The sequence below is a fragment of the Otolemur garnettii genome, unplaced genomic scaffold (genome assembly GCF_000181295.1).
Source record: "Otolemur garnettii isolate 467f Iridium unplaced genomic scaffold, OtoGar3 scaffold00090, whole genome shotgun sequence".
In the NCBI taxonomy this organism is placed as follows: Eukaryota; Metazoa; Chordata; class Mammalia; order Primates; family Galagidae; genus Otolemur; species Otolemur garnettii.
The window spans coordinates 3,120,953-3,143,724 of NW_003852485.1; the positions used below are offsets into that span (position 1 = coordinate 3,120,953).

The following is a 22,772-nucleotide window of genomic DNA, read 5'->3' on the forward strand; positions in this document are numbered from 1 at the left end:
GAAAACTCAGTAGGTATGTGCAAGAAATAATACAGAAAACGGAAGACTGTATGGGATGTATTATTAACCCAATAGGGAGATTGAAGCTTCATCCTATGTGGAAATGCTAACAAATAATAATCTCACCTGAGGGGAGAAGGAATGGGGGTGTTTATGTACCTACTCTTAAGAAGTTCTGATATTTTCTTAGAAGAGAACAGAAAACCAGTAAGCCAACGATTCTTAGCGGTTCCTGGGAGGGCTTGATTTCTTCAGACTTCTAGCCTACTTCCTTATAGAGTTGCAAGGCTTTCCTCAGTTCTCGGGAATATGTTTTCAGGTACAGAGATGCAGGTATTGGCACTTTAGTCAAATGAAATTCACTGACAGGGTGAAGACTAAGGGCAGGAAAAATACTTCTGCCTCAGTTTGCACCATTTTCCCTACAGCTCAGAGAAATTCTCTTCTAATTTTTGTGAAAGCCTTTTTCCTTCATATTCTTGACTAAAAAAAATTTACCTGCACTCACAGACTCTCTTGCTCTGGCTTTAGTTTTCTGCAAGTCCAACAAGGAGAATTCATAGACTAATTTATTTAAAATAGCTCTGTTGTTTTTCCCAGTCCTCAATGTAAGTCTCCTCTGATTCACAGACAACTGCACACTGGATTATCTACCTCTGGGAAGAAAAGAATAGGAATGGGAAAAGGGTAAAGAGGACTAAACAAAACTATAAAGTAAAATAGGTTAGTGTCTCAAAGTTGTATGCTGTTGGAATCTTGTTATCCTATACAGGAATAATGAGGAAGTGCTATGTATCTGGTAGAGTAATTGCTGAATAACAGCCTAATTTCTCAGTGGCTTAGCACAATTGAAGTTTATGTCTTCCTTACAGTACAATGTAATGCAAGTCTGCTGCAGAATGTGATTGTTGATGATCAAGCAGTCATTCAGGGACCCAGATCCCTTCCATCTTGTGGTCTACCCTTTCTGGGTTCAGAGATATCCCTATTAATTTTTGAGGTGGGAAAATGTCTGCATGATTACTCATAAGAGGGTTTTATGGACAAATATGTTGTTTACTTCTGCCCACATTGTTATTGGTCAAAAATTCAGTTACATGGTTGACCCCCAAATCTCAGTTATTTACATGCTTAGGAGAAAAAGGGAAACAATACAACTAATAATAGGCAGTTTACTGTCTTTACTACAATTTACAAATAGGTTTAAGAATAAAACACCAAAGTAGGAACTTAAAAACTTTGCTTTTAATTGCATTTCTCTACTTACTATTGCTAAAACGTTTATGAGGATTATTTGAACTGTAGGGCTCAGTTACTTATCTGAAAATAGGAACAATAATATTTGGCTCAGTTTACATCATTTAGATTCAGACACTGTTGGAATCCAAAAGGATATGAGAAATTACTGGGTCCAACATATTCCCCCAAGTGTATACTTATGACAACAAGCATCCTTACTTGGGCAATACCAAAACTATTGACTAAGAAGTTTCCATGCAGAAGGGCTACAGACCCAGCATATAGTTTCTCAGGGATTCATCGGTATGCAAAAGTTTAAGATTCATAGACCTTGAATAAACTTACTGTTTTATAGTTAAAGGAGTAAGAGGCCAGAGGTAACTCATTGGGTAGGGGTAACTAATTATAAACTAAGGCTGAAACACTTATCTCCTTATCTCTTAACAAATAATAAGATAAACACTTATCTCTTAACAAACAATGACTTTTTGTTTGTTTATTCTGAAACTACTCTGTTCAATGATGATATTTTTGAGTACTGGATAACATAATGTCTGAAAAATACATTTACTTTGAGCTATAATTCACCATACTAAAAAATATTTTTTAATTTTATAGCTCATAGTCAGAAAATTTCTCCTTCATAAGAGAATGAAGGAGAATTCTATTTTCAAAGAATGAAAATATTATTCAACTTTTTAATAATTATAACATTATATGGAAAAAGATTAAAATAAAAATGTTAGCAACATTGAATTAGTTCTCAAACTTAAAAATCTGTTATTAATAAGCTAATCTCTCATTCCTAAGATGTGCTCTTAGGAATAGTCACATAGTTATGAATGAACTCCTTTCTGTATCTCACTTCCAGCCTGTCTTAGGCAGGCCTTTTGCACCTAAGCCCGGAAGACTTCCTGTGGCTCCTGCTTGTGAAACACAAACTTGCCCTGTGTCTATGGTTGGTCTCATGTGGGACACCTCTTTGGATCAGTGCAACATTTGGGGCATAATATGGCTTCCTGTCCCTTCTCCACAGACAGTTTTTACTTTTACTTTTCCCCAGTGGCAGTGGGTTTTGCTTACGTCCTGGTTGGGGAGAGGCTTTCCTCCTGTTTTTCAGTGCACACAAATAGCAGTGCATTTTTGCCTGGTACCTTGGGAGATTAGGGTGAGCAGACCTGTGGTTCTTCCCCTTGGCTGAAGGCTTTGCTTCCTATTAGATGTTGGACTAGTGAAGGGAATGGGGCAGCTGTTTTTCACATCTTGCATACCTCTCAAGGTCTTGGGCCTTCATCCCAAATCTTTCTCATGAACACGTGATAAAAGTCTGATCAGGTGTGAATTTTCCTTGTTATTTGAAGCTATTTTCTAGGACATACTTTATCAAAATTTTAGCTGATTTCTTTTACCTCTTGGATGGCCTCTGCCTCTCCTGTGCTCTGCTACAGGTAACATGAATTTCTCTCTCTCTCTCTGTATGGTGTCTCCTTTGAGGGGTTTCTATTTAAAGGATATACTCATAATATCTTTTAAGTAATGAAATAGCTTATACATCAAGAAAAGATTTAGCTTAAAAGTTCTTACATTAGACAATAAAATCCGTCAAACAGCATAGTATTAAAATCAACTATTATCACTGCTACCTATATAGATCCCAACATTTTAGCAAAAAAAAAAAAAAACTAAAAAAAGAAATATTTGTGTCAAAATGAATTCTTAACAGTAAATATGTCAAGTATTTTCTGATATACAAAATATAATTTAAAACATTTTTTTTAAATTTTCTTATCACTGCTCTTAAATCCTTGAAATTTTTATAGGGATTTTGGGGATATTAACATAGCAAAGTTCAAGACAATATAGATAGGTAATTTCCAGAATGAATGAAATCATTTGGTAATTTTATGCAACTAAAGAAAATGGTCATTTGTTCATTCATTCACTTACCAAACAAATACTATGTGAAAGTTATGGGCACTGTGCTAAGAAGATGAAAAGAAGAATAAGATGCACCCCAAGCTATGATGATATTCTGCACACATATAATGCATACACCACCATATAAATGTATCAGTGGAACACACAGAAAGTGCATCAGAAATTGGAATGTTTAAAAATACATATGAGTTCCTACTGACAGAAATAAGCAGACCAAATTAATTTGATTATCAAAATAGAATGGTTATTTTAGTTCTTAAGCAGGTCTACTTTTATAATAACCTTCTAAATATGAATTAGACAATAAAAATGAAAACCAGACTGCATATCAATGCACAACTTAGAGAAGAAGACTTAATGAAGAATGAAGAGGCAGTATGAGGAAATACTGAAAGACCATTCAGCATCTGTAAACGGCTTCACAAAAAAGCTTGGCCCTGAGTTAGTGATAAAAATAAAAATGTGGAACATTTTGTGGGATCCAGAACTGCTATATAAGAAGACAACAAAAGAAATTTACTGTTTAAATATTTCCAGGGAAGGTTGTTAGCAAGCTTCATCTGTAGTATAAACATTTAAAAAATAGTTGAGTAAAATAAGGAATAACTCAAAATTGTTTTAACACTCAAAGAAAAAAAATCTGTATTCAAAAGTTGTAGGAATTTAGGCGAAGAGAAAGCTACTGTCACACATTTAAAATGCACAAAACAGTAAAGGAAGTAGAAGGAAATTTAAGAGCTGAGATTTGAAACAAGGAAGGTTGTGTTTCATCACAAGGAAGGCATAGAGTCTGAACGAGACTTTTTCAGTTGTTGAAACACTAGACAAGGAGAGGCTCAATATCTTTAAATCTGTGAAGCAGATTGTTTCAAGAAATGCTGTGTTTCAAGACAATTTTAATCAGACATGTTTAACTGACAGACATAATTTTGCTTCTGTAATATATTTAGAGATATTAAGATGCAAATTTGAGTTGCATCCTTTCTTGCTTAGATATTTGCTCTTAATTAAAATGCTTTGTATCCTTTAATCTTTTCTATCCTTTAGTTTTTTGCTACATATGAAATTCTAAATCATGTAGAATTAGTGAGAATGTAAACTGTCTTTTCTAATGGCTTTAGTTTCATACTATTAAAATCTTATTAAAATGTGGAAGTGTTAAAATATTAAGTGGCTGTAAAATGTGATGCTAATATTAATTTTGGAGAGTTTAATTTTTTGAAATGGATATTAATTGCTCTAGAGATTAAAGTGTTATTCTTTGATGTTTCTGGAATGTATTCATCCCTTGAGATATGCCATTACACACCTTTCTTTCCCAGAAATTTTGCATTTAGGAACCTGAGAGTTTAATTTACATAATTGGCTAGTTTTCTCTTTTTTACCCATTAAATTTAAAACATGTCCTATTACCCTAACAAAATTTCTATAGTCTCACAGAAATGTTAAAGATGCTTATTTAGAGTATAAATTTAATTTCAAACAGCTTTTTATAATGTTCTTATGATATGCTCAACAATGACTTAAGAATACCTCAGAAAAAAAGTTAAAGGATCCTACTCTCAAAGAGTTGACAGTATCAATAACAGGATAATATACATAAAATAGATAATTACCTAAAATACTGATATTGATAAAAATAGGAGTATAATAATGAAGGTAAACTTTATTGCAGATTGGAATGTTTGGCAAACTTTAAGGCAAAACTTGAAGGAAGAGTAGAATTTACTTTGGAGAAGATGACATCCCAAAACATAAAATTCAACTTGGTTTTTTGAAAAAAGTTTATTTCTGGGATAGTGAGAAGAGGCTCATCACCTTGGGTAGGTAATTTAGAGTCAAATTCTGGAGGGCTATAGTTAAAGCCACCTGAGGAAGGAAGAAGTTGATTAACAAGGAAAAAATTCCATAAAAAGTTCAAGAAAAATTTGAACTGAGATGGGGCCATTGAATTAGATGAACTACAGAGTGAAGTTTCAAAAGAGCATTAAGAATTGAAGCCACATTATCAAAGTCTAAGAAGAAAAACAGTTATGTCAAATGGTGGCAGTAGGAATAGCCCACTCATCTGAGGAAAAGGAAAATTAGGGTCAAGGAAAGTTGGAGAGTAAGTGCCTGTGTGTGCGTTCAGGATAGATAACATATTCTCTAAAATGTGGCCAAGTGAAATCAAATACCTAGCATGAATATATTGTGTTTCTCAAATACAGTGAATTGGTAGGATTATACAATTAAAAACATTAGCTAAAATTAATATTTATTGAATCTCTCCATCATATAAGCAGCATCACCTTCAGAGGATGTAATTTTGATAATAAAATTTAGATTCCTATTTTCTTGCAACATGTAATTTCCAGGAAGAATGAAAATGCCATTTATATTAGCAACATTAAACAGCATTGGTACATGCTGGTACAATTACTACTGCATTAACCAAACACATCTGTGTTAGCATCTTCCCACTCGGGTCCTAAGGGACTATTGTGTGTGAAAACTCACTACTCCTAGTCCTAGAATATGGACTATCTCTTTCATTCTGGCCATTTGTTACCTTCTGTCTTTTTGGTATTCTTACAGGTTAGGAAATCCTCCTATCAGACATGGATGTAGTTAATAACATTTACTCCCAATCCCCCCAGTGTCTCATTCCAACATACTTACCCAACACAAAAGTTACTATCTGATTCAAGCTTGCCAGTCAGATTCACCATGCCCCTAGTAACAGTGATGGGTGATCAATTCAGGATAGAGAGGCTTGTGAACAAGCCAGGGAAATCAAAGTATCCCCAGGGCTTTCAGTGAAGATAGCTGCAGAGAAGGACACATCAAACCAGAGCTGTCCATTATTTTTGCAATCATATCAGAAGGACATTCTTGAGAATGAAACCAGCTCACAAAATGCAGGCCTGAGAGCTAGAGAGGGATAGAACGCTGATGAAATTGTTGTAAACTTGCCAGCTGTCTCTATTTTTCAGTTGTATGAACAAGTATATTCCTTTCTTTCTTTTTTTTTAACTTTCAAATTAACATGAGGGCACAAACAATTATGTTATAGTGTTTGTATTTGTTAGGTAAAGTCCCTGTTGTAGTTGTGCCCCCCATCCAGGAGGTGAGCCATATGCCCTTACATTGTGCCTTCAACACAATTAAAAGAATTGAAATTCTACTTTGTATCTTTTTAGTTTACAAGGTAATAAAAGTGGAACTCAACTCCAACAAAATTTTTATCTCCATACAAAGACTAAAAAAAAACTGAAAACCCCCTAAAAACTAAAAAAACCTTATGCTGAATGACAGTTCAGTTAAGGAGAAGGTAAAGGCAGAAATTATTAAATTCATTAAATATAACAACGATGAAGCCATAAATTACCAAAATCTGTGGGATACTGCACAAACAGTCCTAAAAGGGAAATTCATCACATAATCAGTGTTGAAAGTCTTCCTTGTCCAGTGGCCTCGGTGAAGCCAGGTCCATGTACCTTAATCCTGCAGACCTACTGAGATAGCTCCTATCAACAACCTTATGGGAACAATGAATACCCTCTAATGAAATACCTCCACCAACCAAATTACATAGAAGTAAGAATCCTTAACAGGGACGAACCCAACATCAAGCTGGTCTTGATGACCACTGGGCAACATCTACTACAGACCCAGACTCTCTTCCCCAGTGGAATATTGTCAAGGATGGCTGTGTGTATAACCTAGATAATTATCAAACTACCTTCTATCCTGTTGGTTCCACCATGCCGCATCCTGGTCACTACCAAAGGTTTGATGTGAAGACCTTTGCCTTTGTCTTAGAAGCCCAGGAGCCCTTTAGCCTGGTCTACTTCCACTGGAGTGGCTTAATCTGCAATTAACTCTCTGCTGACTCCCTCTGTGTTGTGTGACTTGCCGTGTATCTTCTAGGCACAGGCAAGCCACAGGGATCACTGAAGAGAAAGTTATACTTAGCCTCCCAGGACTCATTCTCCTGTCATCAGGTAGCTCTTCATTCAAAGATGTTGTAGACCTTAAAGGCCACTGGGCTGCTGGAGATGTTATTTCTAAAGCAGTAATTGTTATGTCCACATTAGCAGGTGTGATGGCAACTCTTGGTTTTATCAGTTATATACTCAAGAGAACTATGTCAAATCACTAAGAGGACTTCTAAATAAAGTTGTTGACATGAAAAAAAAAACAGCACACATGAACAACCTAATGAATCAACTCAAGGAAATGGAACAGGAAGAGCAATTCAATTCCAAACCTAGCAGAAAAAAAGAAATAACCAAAATTAAATCAGAAATAAATGAAATTGAAAACAAAAGAATCATTCAGAGTCTTAATGAAACAAAAAGTTGGTTCTTTGAAAAGATAAACAAAATTGATAAAAGTTTGGCCAGATTAACCAGAAACAGAAAAGTAAAATTTCTAAAATCCTCAATCAGAAATAAGTGAACAAAAAAACTACTACATAAACTCTACTAAAAAATTCTATGCCCCAAAATTTGGCAATGTAAAGGAAATGGACCACTACCTGGAATCACACCATCTCCCTAGAGATGTTATGTATTTGTCTATTAAACCCAATTATTCTAAACTCACCTTTAAGTCCTTTGTTTCTTTGTTTAGTTCTGTTTAGAGGATCTGTCCAGTTCTGTCAGAGGGTGTTAAAATCCGCAGCAATCATGGTGTTAATTGGATATCATATAGTTCAGACCAATTAAGGTACATTTTGTAATCTGGAAGTATTTAAGTTGGGTGCATAAATGTTTAGAACTGAAATGTTCTCTTGATGTATTGTTCCCTTGATGAGTATAAAGTGACCATCTTTGTCTTTCTTAACATTAGTTGCTTTAAATCCACTTGTATCTGAAAATAAGATTGTGACCCTTCTTTTCTTCTGATTTCCATTCACCTAAAATACTGTTTTCCATCCCTTTACCCTGAATCTTGTTTTGTCATTCAAGGTTAGGTGTGTTTCCTGGAGGGAGTATGTAGATGGCTTGTGTTTTTTTTTTTATCCAATCAGCCAGACTGTGCCTCTTCAGTGGGGAATTCAAGCCATTTACATTTATTGAGAGAATTGATAAGTATGGTGGAGTTCTAGTCATCTTATTTTGTGAAAGAACATTGCATAGTTTTATCCTTTGCACCACTGTGTAGCTAGGTTTTGTCCTTTAGTTTCTGGGTGTTTGCTTGTGGTCCATTGTGATGGTCAGTATGGAGAATAGGTCTCAGTATTTTCTGCAGAGCTGGACTTGTGGCAAATTTCCTCAATGTTTGCACGTCAGTAAAAGATATGATTTCTCTATCAAATCTGAAGCTTAGTTTAGCAGAGTATAGAATTCTGTACTGAAAATTGTTTTGTTTAAGAAAGACAAAGGTAGATGACTGCTCTCTTTTCTGGCTTTAAGAGTTTTAGCTGAAAAGTCTGCTGTCACCCTAATGGATATGCTCCTATAGGTCAATTGGTGCTTACTCGTGGCTGCTTGCAAAATTTTCTCTTTCCTTTTGATTTGGTTCATTTCAATGTGTCTTGGAGATGCTCTGTCAGTGTTGAAATGAACTAGAGTTTGATAGTCCCCAAGGTGTTGGCACCTTGGGTGATGCTTGGTAAATTTATACTTATGATATCCTCCAATAGGGCTTCCATTCCTTTGGGATGTACTTTCCCTTCAGGGATACTTATAATTTATATATTTGAATGCTTTGTGAAGTCCCACAATTCTCTATGTGATCACTTAGCTTTTTCTGCCTTCTTTTCTGCCTTTTAAAATACCTAAGTTAGCTCAAGAGCCTTATCACCTACCTCTTAGATTTTTAATTCTCCATGGTCTAATCTGTTACTGATAGTTTCTACAGCATCTTTAAGTTCCCTGTTTGACTCCTTCAATTTTGTAAGCTCTGTTATATCCTTTCTAATTTCATCATGTCTTTCATTCATTTGGGGGGGGGTCCAGTTTTTGGATTTTCTTTTGGTGGTTTTCCATTTTCCTTTCAATTCCCTTCATTGTTTCTGCCATTAATACTTTAAATTCCCTTTCTGACATTTCCATAATTACTTTATAGATGGGATGCTCTGTGGTAGCTACCTCATGATCGGGGGAGGGAGGGACAGGTGTGATCTGTTCTGTGTTTTTATGTTGCCAGAATTTTTCTGTTGGCTCCTCCTCCTGTGTATTTTCTTATTATTTACATTTTTCCTGTACATTTTCCTCCTTCTTTTTAAATTACTTTGCCTCTGTGCTTAGGTATTATATAGGACCAAAAGAAAGAGAAGAGTAAAGACCAAGAAGGAAGACACAAAAAAAAAAAAAAAAAAGAAAGAAAGAAAGAAAGAAAGAAAAAGAAAAAAAGGAGGGATGAAAGGAAAAAAAAATTAAAAAGAAGAAAAGAAGAAGGATAGAGGAATAAAGGAGTAATAGTGGGTTTTGGCAGGATGCTTTGACCTACACCTCCAATTCCAGGACTCTGGGGGAGGGGCTGAGCTGGGTCAATCTCTCATGGTTAGAAGCTCCTTACTAGCCTGAGCAAAAGCCAGACCCCACCTCTTCCAAATACAGAAAAAAAAAAATCAGCAGTATGCCACAGGGGCAGCTTACCCATATCATCCTTACAAAGGCCGAGGCTAGAAAGACTCCCAATACCAGGGTCTCAAGACCTTCTTGGGTGAGGCCAATGCTGTGGCACCCCAGTCCAGGCTTCAGAGTAAGACTCTGTCCCATAAATAATATATTTAGACTGAAATAGAAAAAAAACAAATCAGTAAAAAGAAAATCATAATAGAAATAAAGAAAATTAAAAACAAAATTATATAAAATTTTAATAAAGGGACATCTTATTTGTTTGAGAAATTTATTAGAGAAAGATGAGAAAAGCAGAGAAATCTTTACAAAGAGAAAGAAAAAAGGAGAGAAATGGAAGAGAAAGGAAGAAAAATTGGGGCAGAAACTCTGTATCAAAATGGAGTCCTAGATATTGAGGAAAGTAAAACTGAAAAAAAAAAAAGAAAATATAACAAAATAAACCAACCAAACAACAAAACTAAGGAAAAAATTAATTTTTTTTAATATATTAATTTAAAAAATTTGTATTAATTGCAATATACTGCCTAGACACCAGGTAGCAAACTGGGGTTAAGGATCGCAAAACATTGCTACTGGTTTTGGTGTATAAGATGGGGGCCAGAAGCCAATATCTAGTTGCCAAGGATACCTAGTCCCATCTTCCTGATTTATGTGGCTTCACAGGGCTTGGTTGCTTCTCTAATATTCAGTCTTCATGGGGTTGGAAGCCTGAATCTCTTGCCAGACTTAGGAAACATACCTCAACCTTTTTGCCTCTTGGTCACAAAGTGACTTTCCCAGGAGTTCTGGAAGCTGCTCAGTTTACCCCAAACCTGGATGCCTGAGTTCAGCAGATGCACCATAGCTGGTCAGGTGCTGGGACGCTGTAGGCTGTTCCTCCTGGGTAGCCCTCCCACAATGGTGGTGCCCTGCTAGCTGCCAAACCGATGAGAATTACACCCCTGTCCGGTGGTTCAGTCCTGGCTGCTAGGCAGTGTTCAAGTTAACTTTGTTGCTTAATCCTTCTCAAGGCAGGTCTGGCAAATGCCAAGTACAACAACAACAAAAACAACAACAAAAGCGGCAGGGCAGGCTTTCCTGTCTCTAGCCCTTTGTTGGAGGACCAGCCGGCTTCTACCCAAACCCAGGAATTTGCCTTCCTTGTCTGTCTTCCACTGCTCCTGACATCCTCCTTGGCTCCTGGCGTGCCCTGCTGTTTCACTGTGACTCCAGAGTGATGTTTCTGGGAGGATATCCCAGCTAAAGGTGGCCGGAGTCCTCTAACCCTGGTCTCACCATAGGTGGCTGCCATGGAGAGTCTCTAGTCTGGCATCTTGCTCCGCCTCTATATTCCTTTTCTTTTCCTCAGTCAGCTGTTATTTCCTATGTAAAGTGTCCTGCTTAACACAACTAATAAGAGATATTGGACATGAGGTGGGGGAGGGGGAAGTGTGAACAAGGAGAGTTGTAAATGTTCCTTTCTCTAAATACCTAGAGCACTTTAATCTTTATTTTTATAAGAAATGCACACCTCACTCTCTTCCATGTCTTATGGTCAGATATGTACTTATTTTCATTTCTGGTACTAAAATGTGAGCTTCTTGAGGGCAGAAATAGTTTCTGGGTCTGTCCTTCCTTTCTTCTGTATGGGAGACATTGTAAATTGGCTAGCCTTTAGTCATTCCAAACTCTTTCTCTTTGTTTACCTACCACACTATGGAAACTAACAAAAGTAAGATATTAACTTTCCTGGTCTCTTCAAGCTAGGAGTAATCATGTGGGCCAGTTCTACCCATTGAGATATAAATGGAAATATGCTGGGATAAATGTTTTGCTTTCTGATAAAAGAAACTATATATTTGGGGCATTGCCTCTTTCATTTCCACGTTTGAGAAATGGATGTGCAAAAATAATGTCTTGAGCTAGAGCAGCCATATTGTAACAAGGAGGATAGGAATGAGGGCAAGCAACAAAACACTGACTTGCTTAAAATGGCACCTGTATCAAGCCTGAAACCATTTGCATCCAGACTTGTGTTTGTTTTTTTCCTCTGAATTAGCTAACTCAATTTAGAATGCATTTTTATTTAAATAGACCTTACCTTACCAAGTTAGTGATTATATGCCAAACTCAGAGTTTCCTTAGTGACGTGCAAACTTCAATATGGATATTATGCCTATGAATCAGTAATTTTTAGGCTGGCAGAAATTTGTGTTAGAAAGCATGTAAGTACTAAATATTAAAATAAGAGGACCTGAACTGATTTCTATTCTTTACAGTGTAATAAATGTGTGATATGACCCATTGCAAGTCAATGATTCTCTATGAATTTGTCTTTATTACACAAGGGAGTAAATAGCATTCCCTAAATATTTCATAGGGTTCGTGTAAGGATAAAGCTGGAAAATCCATGTAAATATGTTTGTAAATTACAGACCTCTCAACAAATTAGATATTTTGTTGGTTTTTAGCTGATTCTTAACTTCCCTAATATGCAGTATTTTACTTATGTTGTGTTTTGTAGTGTTAAGCAGCAGAGACCTTTTAGGGGAATACCTAGTTATAGAGTAACATTATAGTTAAGCAAAGGATAGCTTTCACCATATGCAAATCTTACACTATGTCATTTGAAAATCATATACTTTTATAATGACCTGTTTCTGTTCACCTTCTATATGACAAAGGAACAAAAGGAATGTCTGGAAACATTTTATTTGTGATGTAACAAAACCCCAGATTCAGTTTAGTTATTCCCACAGAGCACAAGTGCTGCCATTTTAATGTTAAGCATGAATGATTATGGACCCTAAGCTACTTTGATACTGCTACTTAAGAAATAATATTTAAAAGTCCTTGAATAACTCTAGAATGATAGCAGAAAAATTCAATACTTGTGTAAAATTTTATAGGATCAGCTGTTTAAACAGCAGCCTGATTAAATATCAATACATGTTTTGCAAGCATTGTAAATTTTACCCTATTATTATCTTATAACATAATTTTCAACTGGTAAACAGATTTTTCTGAAAGCAACCAAATTATAGTGTACGGTGTCCTTGTCCCAAAATGTAAAGGTGTTTTACCAAAACACACTAGGGAAAATAGCAAGTTCTCATCCTGCACTGTCCTATACACAAAGATCACAAAGGTCGTGTGGATGATTTTAAAATAGCTACATTTCAATTAGAAAAGAGAATTTTTTCATTTCTTACCAAAAAAAATTGTCATTTCTTTACAAAACTTATGTTCTCTTCATTGTACATTCTCAAAGAACAAACATATTCTTATAATAAAATATGAATACTCAAAGAATGTTTATAGAATGAAACCTTCCTTTCTTTTGTTTAAACATTTCCTCTCCCTACCATAAAATTCTCTTGGTTTCTCAGAGGGTTACTAAAAGTGACATTTCCTTTTTAATTTTGGCCATTCGAATTGTTCCTTAGAGAACAACACATGCTTAAATAATACTTGTTTTGAGACATAGATTTTATTTAGTTTAAAAATTTGTGATAAAAGAATTAAATGGACAGCAATTCAGATGTATTTAATTTTGTAAGCTCCTATAAAGGATTGTGTCTTATATCTCTTTTGTGGTATCCTTATACCAACTAACATACTAACCTGACAACTGATAGCAGTTAGTAATTGTTTAACCCATACTCAACATTAGTTAGACACTACTAGTTCATCTTATGTGAAAATGACCATTAGGAAGGTAAAAATTTGCAACAGAAATTTTTTTCTTCTTTCTTTGTTAGTTTTTCTCTTTTATTTTCATTTGGCTTCTGAGAGATATCATTTTATAAATATTAGAAGAATAAACCCTTAAATATTATTCACTCAACACTGATTGATATAGATAAATAAATAAGTAAATAGACATCAAGCAGTGCTAACAGGAGGATGAATTTCCTTGTTATTTATATTAAATTGAAAATCAATAGTGTTTTTGCCTAAACGGAAACAAAATTAAATTAATTTGAAGACTAAATTGGTGTTTATCTCTTTTTCCGTTCTGAAGAACTGATTTTATTTTTATTCATAAGAGGTATTTGTTTTCATATTAAATGAAATTTAAATTGTCTTCCAACCTATACCTACCAGCTTCCTGGCTTTCCATCATCCTAATGATACTAGAAGATATAAAATACAAACCAAATTTATTTTCACATTAGCTTTGAGATAAATGTAGTGTTAGAATTCTAGGAGATATAAGTACTAATATTTTAATATAACAGAAATAAATCTTATGAAGTGTATATTCAAAAATTCATTTAGTGTTTCTTTACCATTCTGACGTGTTCTTCTGCAACACACAGCCAAAAAAAAAAAAAAAAAAAAAAGTGTACCTCAGACTGCCAAGAATTCTCCTTGTGGGTATATGCAATGCTTCTAATTTCTAATGGATTGCTTTTATAGCTTTTGGAGTATTGCCACTGAATTTTCCCTTAATTTATTGTCAGACAGTTTCTAGTGGATTTATCTCAGTGGTTTGCTGAACTCTCCCCAGCAACCTACTCTGAAGTCACCTGAGCCTTAGCCAATGGAGGACTCTTTCTGAGCCATGTCCTTAGGCTATGGGAATTGCTACATCCTGCCTGCCAGAGCTCTTCCAGGTAAGGCCATTCTACTTCCAAAGAGTTGCTGGACCTCTCTTAGCACATTGGCAAACTCTGATCACTGGACTGGTCCCAATAACTGGCAGAGTATAATCAGTTGGCTGCTGCCAGTGGAAATGCGGCCCAGACTACTCAAAAGACAACACCTTCTTTTATGAGGCAATTTGGTGATGCAAATAATGTAGTCATGGTTATAAAAATTGCTGACCACAAACTTTAGTACAACCACCAATGAATTTACGAATTAGAGCTGAATTACAGATTGTACACTATGTATTTCTTCTCCTATCCATTTTTCTCCTTGCTGAGCATGTGTTCAAATGTTAGTTTACTATTCTATCATTGAAACACAGTTTATCATTTTAGAGATTTTCTTTTTGCAAATAGTTATAATTGAAATGAACACTTTGCCATTATCCTTTTTAACATTTCAGCAGAATCATTATGGACAATAGAATTTCTACAATTTTATTTAGTTTAATTAAAATAATTTTAAATAAGATTTTAATAAGCATTAGGATGACATTTTTCAAAATTCTGGGCTGAAATAATCTACTGTTCCCTGGAGGTACTGAACCAAACCTAAGACAATTTAATTAAAGAGAATACTTAATAGACAGGTCAAACACCTAAACTCTCTTATAATACTTTCAGGAGCAAGATACAGATACCACTCAAAAACTTTATACTCTCTACATCATCCTGTGTTTTTGCTTCATAATAATAATATATAAATACTATGATAAGCTTAGCGGGAAATCTCACATTACAATTACTCACTATTTGGAGATTTGCCCTTGAAGTCATCACACTTTTTTTAGCTTCAAACCCATTAATAGTCTCAATAATCAACACTATTGGCTTAGAAATTAAGTTCTTTTTAAACTTTTCCTTTTTATGTAATTTTAGTTTATAGAAAAGTTCCAAGAACAGTATAGAGAATACTCATATATCCCTTTACCAAGATTTCCCAAATGTTAGCTTCACATTTTCTTTGTAATTCTCTTTCTGTCTCTCTAAGGTAGATTCATTTTCTACCTTCCTAACATTTTTAAAGTGAGTTGCAAATTGGTCCCTTTACTCATAAATACTTCAACTTGTTTTTCTTAAAAACAAGGACAGGCATTATTTGGCAGACACTGTAGTAACAGTCATTACAGACGAGAATCATAAATGGATGCTAAATTAGTGCACAAAAGTATGATGAGAAATTAGATAGTTGCTTATGAGACTCTAAAATCTCAGAATATTTCCCTACACTTCTCCTCTTTATGTTAATAATATGATGTGTAGTAAACCCGGAAGGATTTTGCCAAAGAGATGACTCCAGGTGGGGATTGATCACTAACAAAAAAACTCAGGGTGGACAGTTTTGCCATGGCCTCTAGGAAGCCAGTAGCAGACTCCTCCCTGGTATCTGCAGGAGCTGGAGGTGAGCAATCCACACCAGGACAAGTATTCAGTGCTTTTGCCCCACTACTACAAGTGGGAAAACCTACCACTTATCGTGTGGCTGATGGTGAAAAGCTTCTCAGAGAGTGGAATCAACTATAAACTTATAATCACAGATGATGAAAGCCCAGATGAAACAAGGGACATTGCTGAACGGTTAGAAAAGATCTATGTGTCAGACAAAATTCTTCTAAGACAACAAGAGTGGGGGCAGGGACTGCACATATTCGTGGAATGAAACATGCTATGGGAAACTACATAATTAGTATGGATGCTGATGTCTCACACCACCCAAAATTTATTTCTGAATTCATTATGAAGCAAAAGGAGGGTAACTTTGATATTGTCTCTGGAACTCGCTGCAAAGGAAGTGGATGTATATATGGGTGGGATTTGAAAAGAAAAATAATCAGCCCTGGGGCCAATTTTATAACAGATTTTGCTGATACCAGGAGCATCTGATTCAACAGTTAGTTTCAGATTATATCTCAAAGAAGTTCTACAGAACTTAATAGAAAAATGTGTTTCTAAAGGCTACGTCTTCCAGATGGAGATGATTGTTTGGGTAAGACAATTGAATTATATTATTGGTGAGGTTCCAATATCATTTGTGGATTAAGTTTATGGTGAATTCAAGTTGGGAGGAAAAGAGATAGTCTCTTTCTTGAAAGGATTATTGACTCTGTTTGCTACTATCTAAAAGAAAGTTATTCATTTATATTTACATTCATTTCAATTCAAACATAAAAGAGGACTGGTTACTGATTTTCATAAAATGTGCTGTAAAGTGTAAACTATAAGATAAGGTAAATTTCATGTGAATCTCTTTTTATCAAGAAACTATATTTCAAATTAAATAATTTTAAAGTTTTTTTTTTTTTATGAGACAGAGCCTCAAGCTATCCCCCCTGGGTAGAGTGCCATGGCATCATGCTCACAGCAACCTCCAACTCCTGGGCTCAAGCAAGTCTCCTGCCTCAGCCTCCCAAGTAACTGGGACTACAGGTGCCCACCACAACGCTTGGCCATTTTTTGGTTGCAGCCATCATTGTTGTTTGGCGGGCCCGGGCTGGGGATTTGAACCCGCCACCTTAGGTGTATGTGGCTGGCGCCATAGCTGCTTGAGCCACAGGCGCCGAGCCAAAGTTATTGTTTTAGTGAGGAATGTTCTTAATGTTCATTTTCATTTTGCTGTATTAACACCTATAAATAAATGTATATGGGGTTTTTGCATAAAATATTGCTATTTTCATTAGAATATTAGAATAAAGAATTTCTTATTAGGGAAGCAATTGGAAATATTCTTTATAAAAACTGAATTCATAATTCTTTATACCTAATATCAGAAGAGGAATGTCAGTTATATTCATGAAATATATGTGATTGTTTCTGTATAAATTGAAAAAAATACATAACTCTACCCTTTCCTTAAAAGTACCACTCACCTTTTCTTAAAGCAAAAAATATATGTATCTAGAGCAGACTTTGAGAGTTGTTCTTTTAAGCAGTTGTATTGATGAAGCAAATCTATTGAAAGTATATATTGGGAACTGAAAAAAAAAAAAAAGAAGAAGAAGAAGAAGAAGACAACTCGTGCTGGGTCAGACTACTCAGAAAGACCCACCAGCGATTAGAGGTAGAAAGGAACAGGGGCTGGAGATTGAGCTCAGCCAAGTGGGCAACAGTTCAATCAATCATGCTCCATGATAAAATCCCAGTAAAGACCGGACCATGGCGGTCTGGTCAGCTTCCTTGGTTGCCAGTGTTCTCTGACTATTGTTACACTATGACACTAGAAGGGTAATGTGCTTTACAAATGAAGTGTTCTTGTTGGGAAGCCTCCCAGACTGTTCTCCGTGTTTCTCTACTTCTGGCTGATTCTAATTTGTATCCTTTGCTTAAAATAAGCTGTAAGTATAATAGATTTCAGTTGACTTCTCTAAATCCCTCTGGCAAATTATTGACCATGACGGTAATCTAGGTCATCTAGGGAACCCCAGTCTGAAGTGAGGATAGTTCAAGGAATTCTCTATGTGGCTGATATCTAAAGTGAGGATAGTTTTGGGACAGTTCCTCAGAGTTTGCTGATTGATAAACTCATTGCACTTGGTGTCAGACATCTTGCACAGAGTCGGTAGTCTGGAGAACTGTGTCTTTAACCCTGAGTCTAGTTAGTATATCCTACAATGACTGAGATTGATATGTACCTCTTCATCAGATGCACTGAGAAAGGTGCACCATTGCTTCTGTACTGTCGTCACCAAAAATGGTCTAACTTTAAATTGAAAGATGTTTCATGAGGAAACATCTGATAGTGCCAAATTATGGGGCAGTCTGTATGATAACTTGCTGACACACTTCAATATCAGGAAGAATTGGAGGAGACTTCATGCATGGAGGCACAACTGCTAAAGGCCTGTGGGTTCTTGGATTATAACTGCACCAGAAAAAAGATTTAAATGGAACCATTGGTAACATTTGATTAAGGTCTGTAGATTAGTTAATAGTATTATCTTTATGTTAACTTTCTGACTTAGAAAATTGCATATTTCTGTAAAATGTTATTAGAGAAAGTTGGGTATAGGATTTATAAGAACTCTAATATTTTTACCTACTCATTTGTCTTCTGGCATCTAATTCCCCACACTGTGAAACCTTCAATATGTTACTTACTCTCTGTGAGTCTCAATTTCTTTCAACTAGAAAATGGGAAATTTAACACGTAATTTGTGGGCTTTTAAAATTGTGATTAAATGTGATAATATATTTAAAGCACATAGCAGAGTCACAGAACGTACTACAACAAATGTGTTTTTCCCGTTTCAATTCCCAAACTTAGTTTTAGCCACTGATGTGTGAGGGCCAGTTTCACACATCAGCTGAGTGGAATACAACTTAAGAGGCATGAATTTCAATTTACTCAAATCTATCAGCTTCTAAAACCCTTGGAATTTCCCTCAAAGATTCATCCCATCATGCATATGCATTCCATTCCCAAAATGTTCTATTAAGACATACATGTGTTACGTGAGTGAAGGACTAAGATTATTATCTTACAGTTTGTGTTGATCAGGTTATTGAGGAACAAGACATAATGGAGAGTTTGAGGAGGGAAGACCTAGAAAAAATCTCTAGGGTTACCTGTGGAAACATGTGATCCTCCTATCCCTGAGGGCCTGGAAGAGGAGAAGATCCACAATGCTTGATCAGAGATACAGAAAGAAGGATAAGAAACAACCAATATGGAATTCTGAAGAGTTTTTATATATGTGTATGTAGCATGACCCAGGTTCTTGTGTGTGTGCCTGCCTTTCCTCTTTCCTAACAATAAAAACCAATGTTCTTTTCAGTGGACACTCTTTCTTTCACCTAAGTACAGTAAGCCAGAAATGACAGTGAAGCATAGGGTAGGGAAGAACTAGGGAAAACACTTTAGGGCACTGTACAGAAGCACCATCTGCCTTGATACACACTTTATGCTCTGGACCATGTGATATATTGACTCATGGAGCCCTCTGTAATGGGTTTCTTTAGAGGAGGGGCATTTAGGTTTTTTTTTTTTAACTATAACCTTCTTGAACACAATGCTTGTTTCTACCTTCAGGGCGTAGAATATTACTGCCTGACACTTATGTTATGTGGTTGTGATGGTTAATTTTATGGGCCACCAGGGTACAGATATTTAGTCAAAAGTTATTTTGAGTATTTTTTGAGGATGTTATTAGATGTCACTAAGCTGACTGGACTCCTCGTAGGAGGAGTAGGCCTAAATGAGTAGGCCTCTTTCAATCAGCTGAAAATGTGAACAGAACAAAAAGTCTTACCCTCCTCAAGTAGCAGAGAATTGAATTGAAACATTGACACATCTAGGGTTTTCAGCCAGCTAGCCTTCAGTCTGGAACTACAATATCGGCTCTCCTGGTTCTCTAACTTGTCAACTCACACTTCAGGTCTCAGGGTTTGTCTGCTTCCATAAATCCTTAGAATAAATCTCTTTATTTACATATGTATATCTCCCATTAAAAAAATTATTTATATATATATATATATATATATATATACACATGGAGAGAGAGAGAGAGAGAGAGAGAGAGAGATTTGTTTTCTTTCTTCTGAAGAACCCTGGCTATGGCTATGAGATATTAAGTTTGTGAACTCATGTAGAAAAAGTATTACAGACCTCATTACTGAATATCACTCTGATCACCTTTGAAATACACCTCATGGGAAGCTATGTACTGATGCCAATGACTGTTCTACCTTTCAAAGCAATTTGGAATTCTTTTTCTGGAAAGGTCATAAACTGGTTATTGTATGATTCTGGATATCCTGAATGTCATAAAAATGTCTTCCTGTCAATATTTTCTTTATCTTCAGGTAAATAAAAAAAGTCACTGGGGGCCAGATCAAGTCAGCAGAGAGGGTTTTCTGATACAGTTATTTTTTTATTGGCTAATAACTCCCTCACAGATGGCGCTGTATGAGCTGGAGCATTGTTGTGATCCAAGAGCCACACGTTTCTCATGCCAGTATTTTCACTTAAGATTTTCCTGTTTATTAATGTTTACCTGGTCTTCTGTGCTCATTTCTGTTTGCCAACAATTTTGATGCACCATTGCCTGAATTTTTGCAATGTTTTCATCAGTTTTGCTTGTTACTGGCCACCTCAACCTCTCTTCATCAGTGACACTTTCTCTCCCTCAGAAAAACATTTAATCCATATTACACTGCTATTTTTTCATTGCATTATCCCCATAAACTTGGACTAATAAGTTCCTGTTTTTACTTCCACTTCTGCCAAGTTTAACACAAAATTTAATGTTTGTTCATTGCTCTAAGTCAAGCTCTGACATTTTTGCAATGGCCCACAAAAACATACAATAATGAACACCAATCAGTAAAATACTGCCACACATCAACACAAACACAGCTGTGAGAAACTGATATACAAAGGCTATGAATCCTTACCAAGTTGTTTGGAGAGTTTCACCAACATAAACACATGGTGGCACGTTTGGGAACTTAGTTGTCAGCCCTCGTAATATGGGGGTCAATGATTTTTGTTGTTTTTGAGTCAGTGAAAGGATTTGAAATTTAAACTCATCTCATTAACAAATGGCTTGAGCTAAAATGGCCAGTGGATGGTAGAGCTGGTATTAAAACTAAGAAGTCTGAAGCCCATGCTTAACTTTTTAGCCACTAAAGTAAAAGACTTGGCTCGGCACCTGTGGCTCAAGCGACTAAGGCGCCAGCCACATACACCTAAGGTGGCAGGTTCGAATCCCCAGGCCGGACCCGCCAAACAACAATGACGGCTGCAACCAAAAAATGGCCAGGCGTTGTGGCGGGCGCCTGTAGTCCCAGCTACTTGGGAGGCTGAGGCAGGAGACTTGCTTGAGCCCAGGAGTTGGAGGTTGCTGTGAGCGTGATGCCATGGCACTCTACCCAGGGGGATAGCTTGAGGCTCCGTCTCAAAAAAAAAAAAAACAAAAACAAAAACAAATAAAGTAAAAGACTTAATAAGAAAAGTAAAACCTGTGTTTTACTCATATCTTAAAATAAAGGATATGAAAATCTAAACATCCGTTTGTGAAACATTACAAAAGGAAATAATACACCATGTCAATGAAATAAAATATATTCTCTGGACCAGGAAGGAATCTTTATTGAGACCCAGTTAGAGTCCAGGTACTTCACATTTATCCCTTAATCCTCCCCACCCTCCTGTAGGCAACCAGAGACTGCTGTCAGGTGCAGACGCCCTTCTCAGGTGCAGACGCCCTTCTCAGGAGCTGTCCTTACAGCTGGCAGTACACTTTGCTGCAGGATGTCTTCTATAATTCATAGTCTGTATCTAGTGCATTGAAACCCACTGAGGGCAGGCCCCATTCATATTTGTAGGTCTAATTCCTTGTTGCATGAGGTTAATTTACAAAATGAATAAATTCAGTAGATATCACATCCATTTTTACAACTGAGAAATAGTAACAGAGAGTCTATGCATGGAGTTCATGTTGTTACATGGTGAGTACCCCAGGGAACACAATAATCTCAGACTGTTTGCATCTGCATCTTGTAATTTTCAGGCAAAACACAACAAGATGAAAACAATCTGGATGAAGTGGAATGGAAAACTGGGCCTAAAAGGAGTGGGTGTTGTAAGGCCCAAAATGTCTTCATTCTAATTGAAAAAAAAAGAAACACGGACTTCGCAGGGTTAGTTTTTGTTTTAACCTCAGGGATATGAAAAGGAAGCAGTGGAAACACGCAAGTTCTATGGTCATTTAGATGAATGTGCCATAAGGGAACAGGTTCACGCATCCTGTGTCCAGCTTCGGGTGGCATTGTACTCTGCTAACATTTCCTGTCATGGGCTTTGTTTAAGGGAACTGGACACAAATAAAAAAAGACTGTCTCCTCTTCCCACCCCTAACCCCCAGCAAGGGCTAAGCAAAATCAGTGTCTAATCAAGAGTTTTCAATTTTGCAATTAAAAATTCAAAAAGAAATGTGGCTCACTTAATCTTTTAATTTGCCATTGGTGATTGGCATGGAGTCCGTTTTTCCACATCAGATTATTTGGAGGCCCACGCTGGTGTCCCTGGGCCCTCACCCTTCCCCACAGGGCTCAGGCAGTGTCTCTGTAACAGCAGGGAAGCTTTGCCAGTCAATCCAGCATCTTGGGGCACAATATCTTGCACAGCTGACTTGATCTCACTTTCTTCCTCTGAGCAGCTGTGTGGCAATTCAGAGGTGAAGAGGTAGATAATTGGACAGCGGAATTGGGTCCTGTGTGATACAGAGTTAAAAAAGAAATTCCTTCAGTATGAACTGAGAAGTGAAAAGAAAACCCAACAAACAAAACTAATGTACATCAAATTAAGCCAAAGGGAGATCTGAAAACAGCAGAGTTCTCGCGGGGCGGGAGAAGACCCCCGGCCCGAAAACTCAAAGGCAGTACTCGGGAT

General features: G+C 36.4%; 1 pseudogene; it reads left to right on the forward strand.

Annotated features, from left to right (window-relative positions):
- Positions 1 to 16,505, forward strand: part of LOC100943897 — a 104,620-nt pseudogene extending 88,115 nt beyond the window's left edge.
- Positions 16,506 to 22,772: the final 6,267 nt, after the last annotated feature.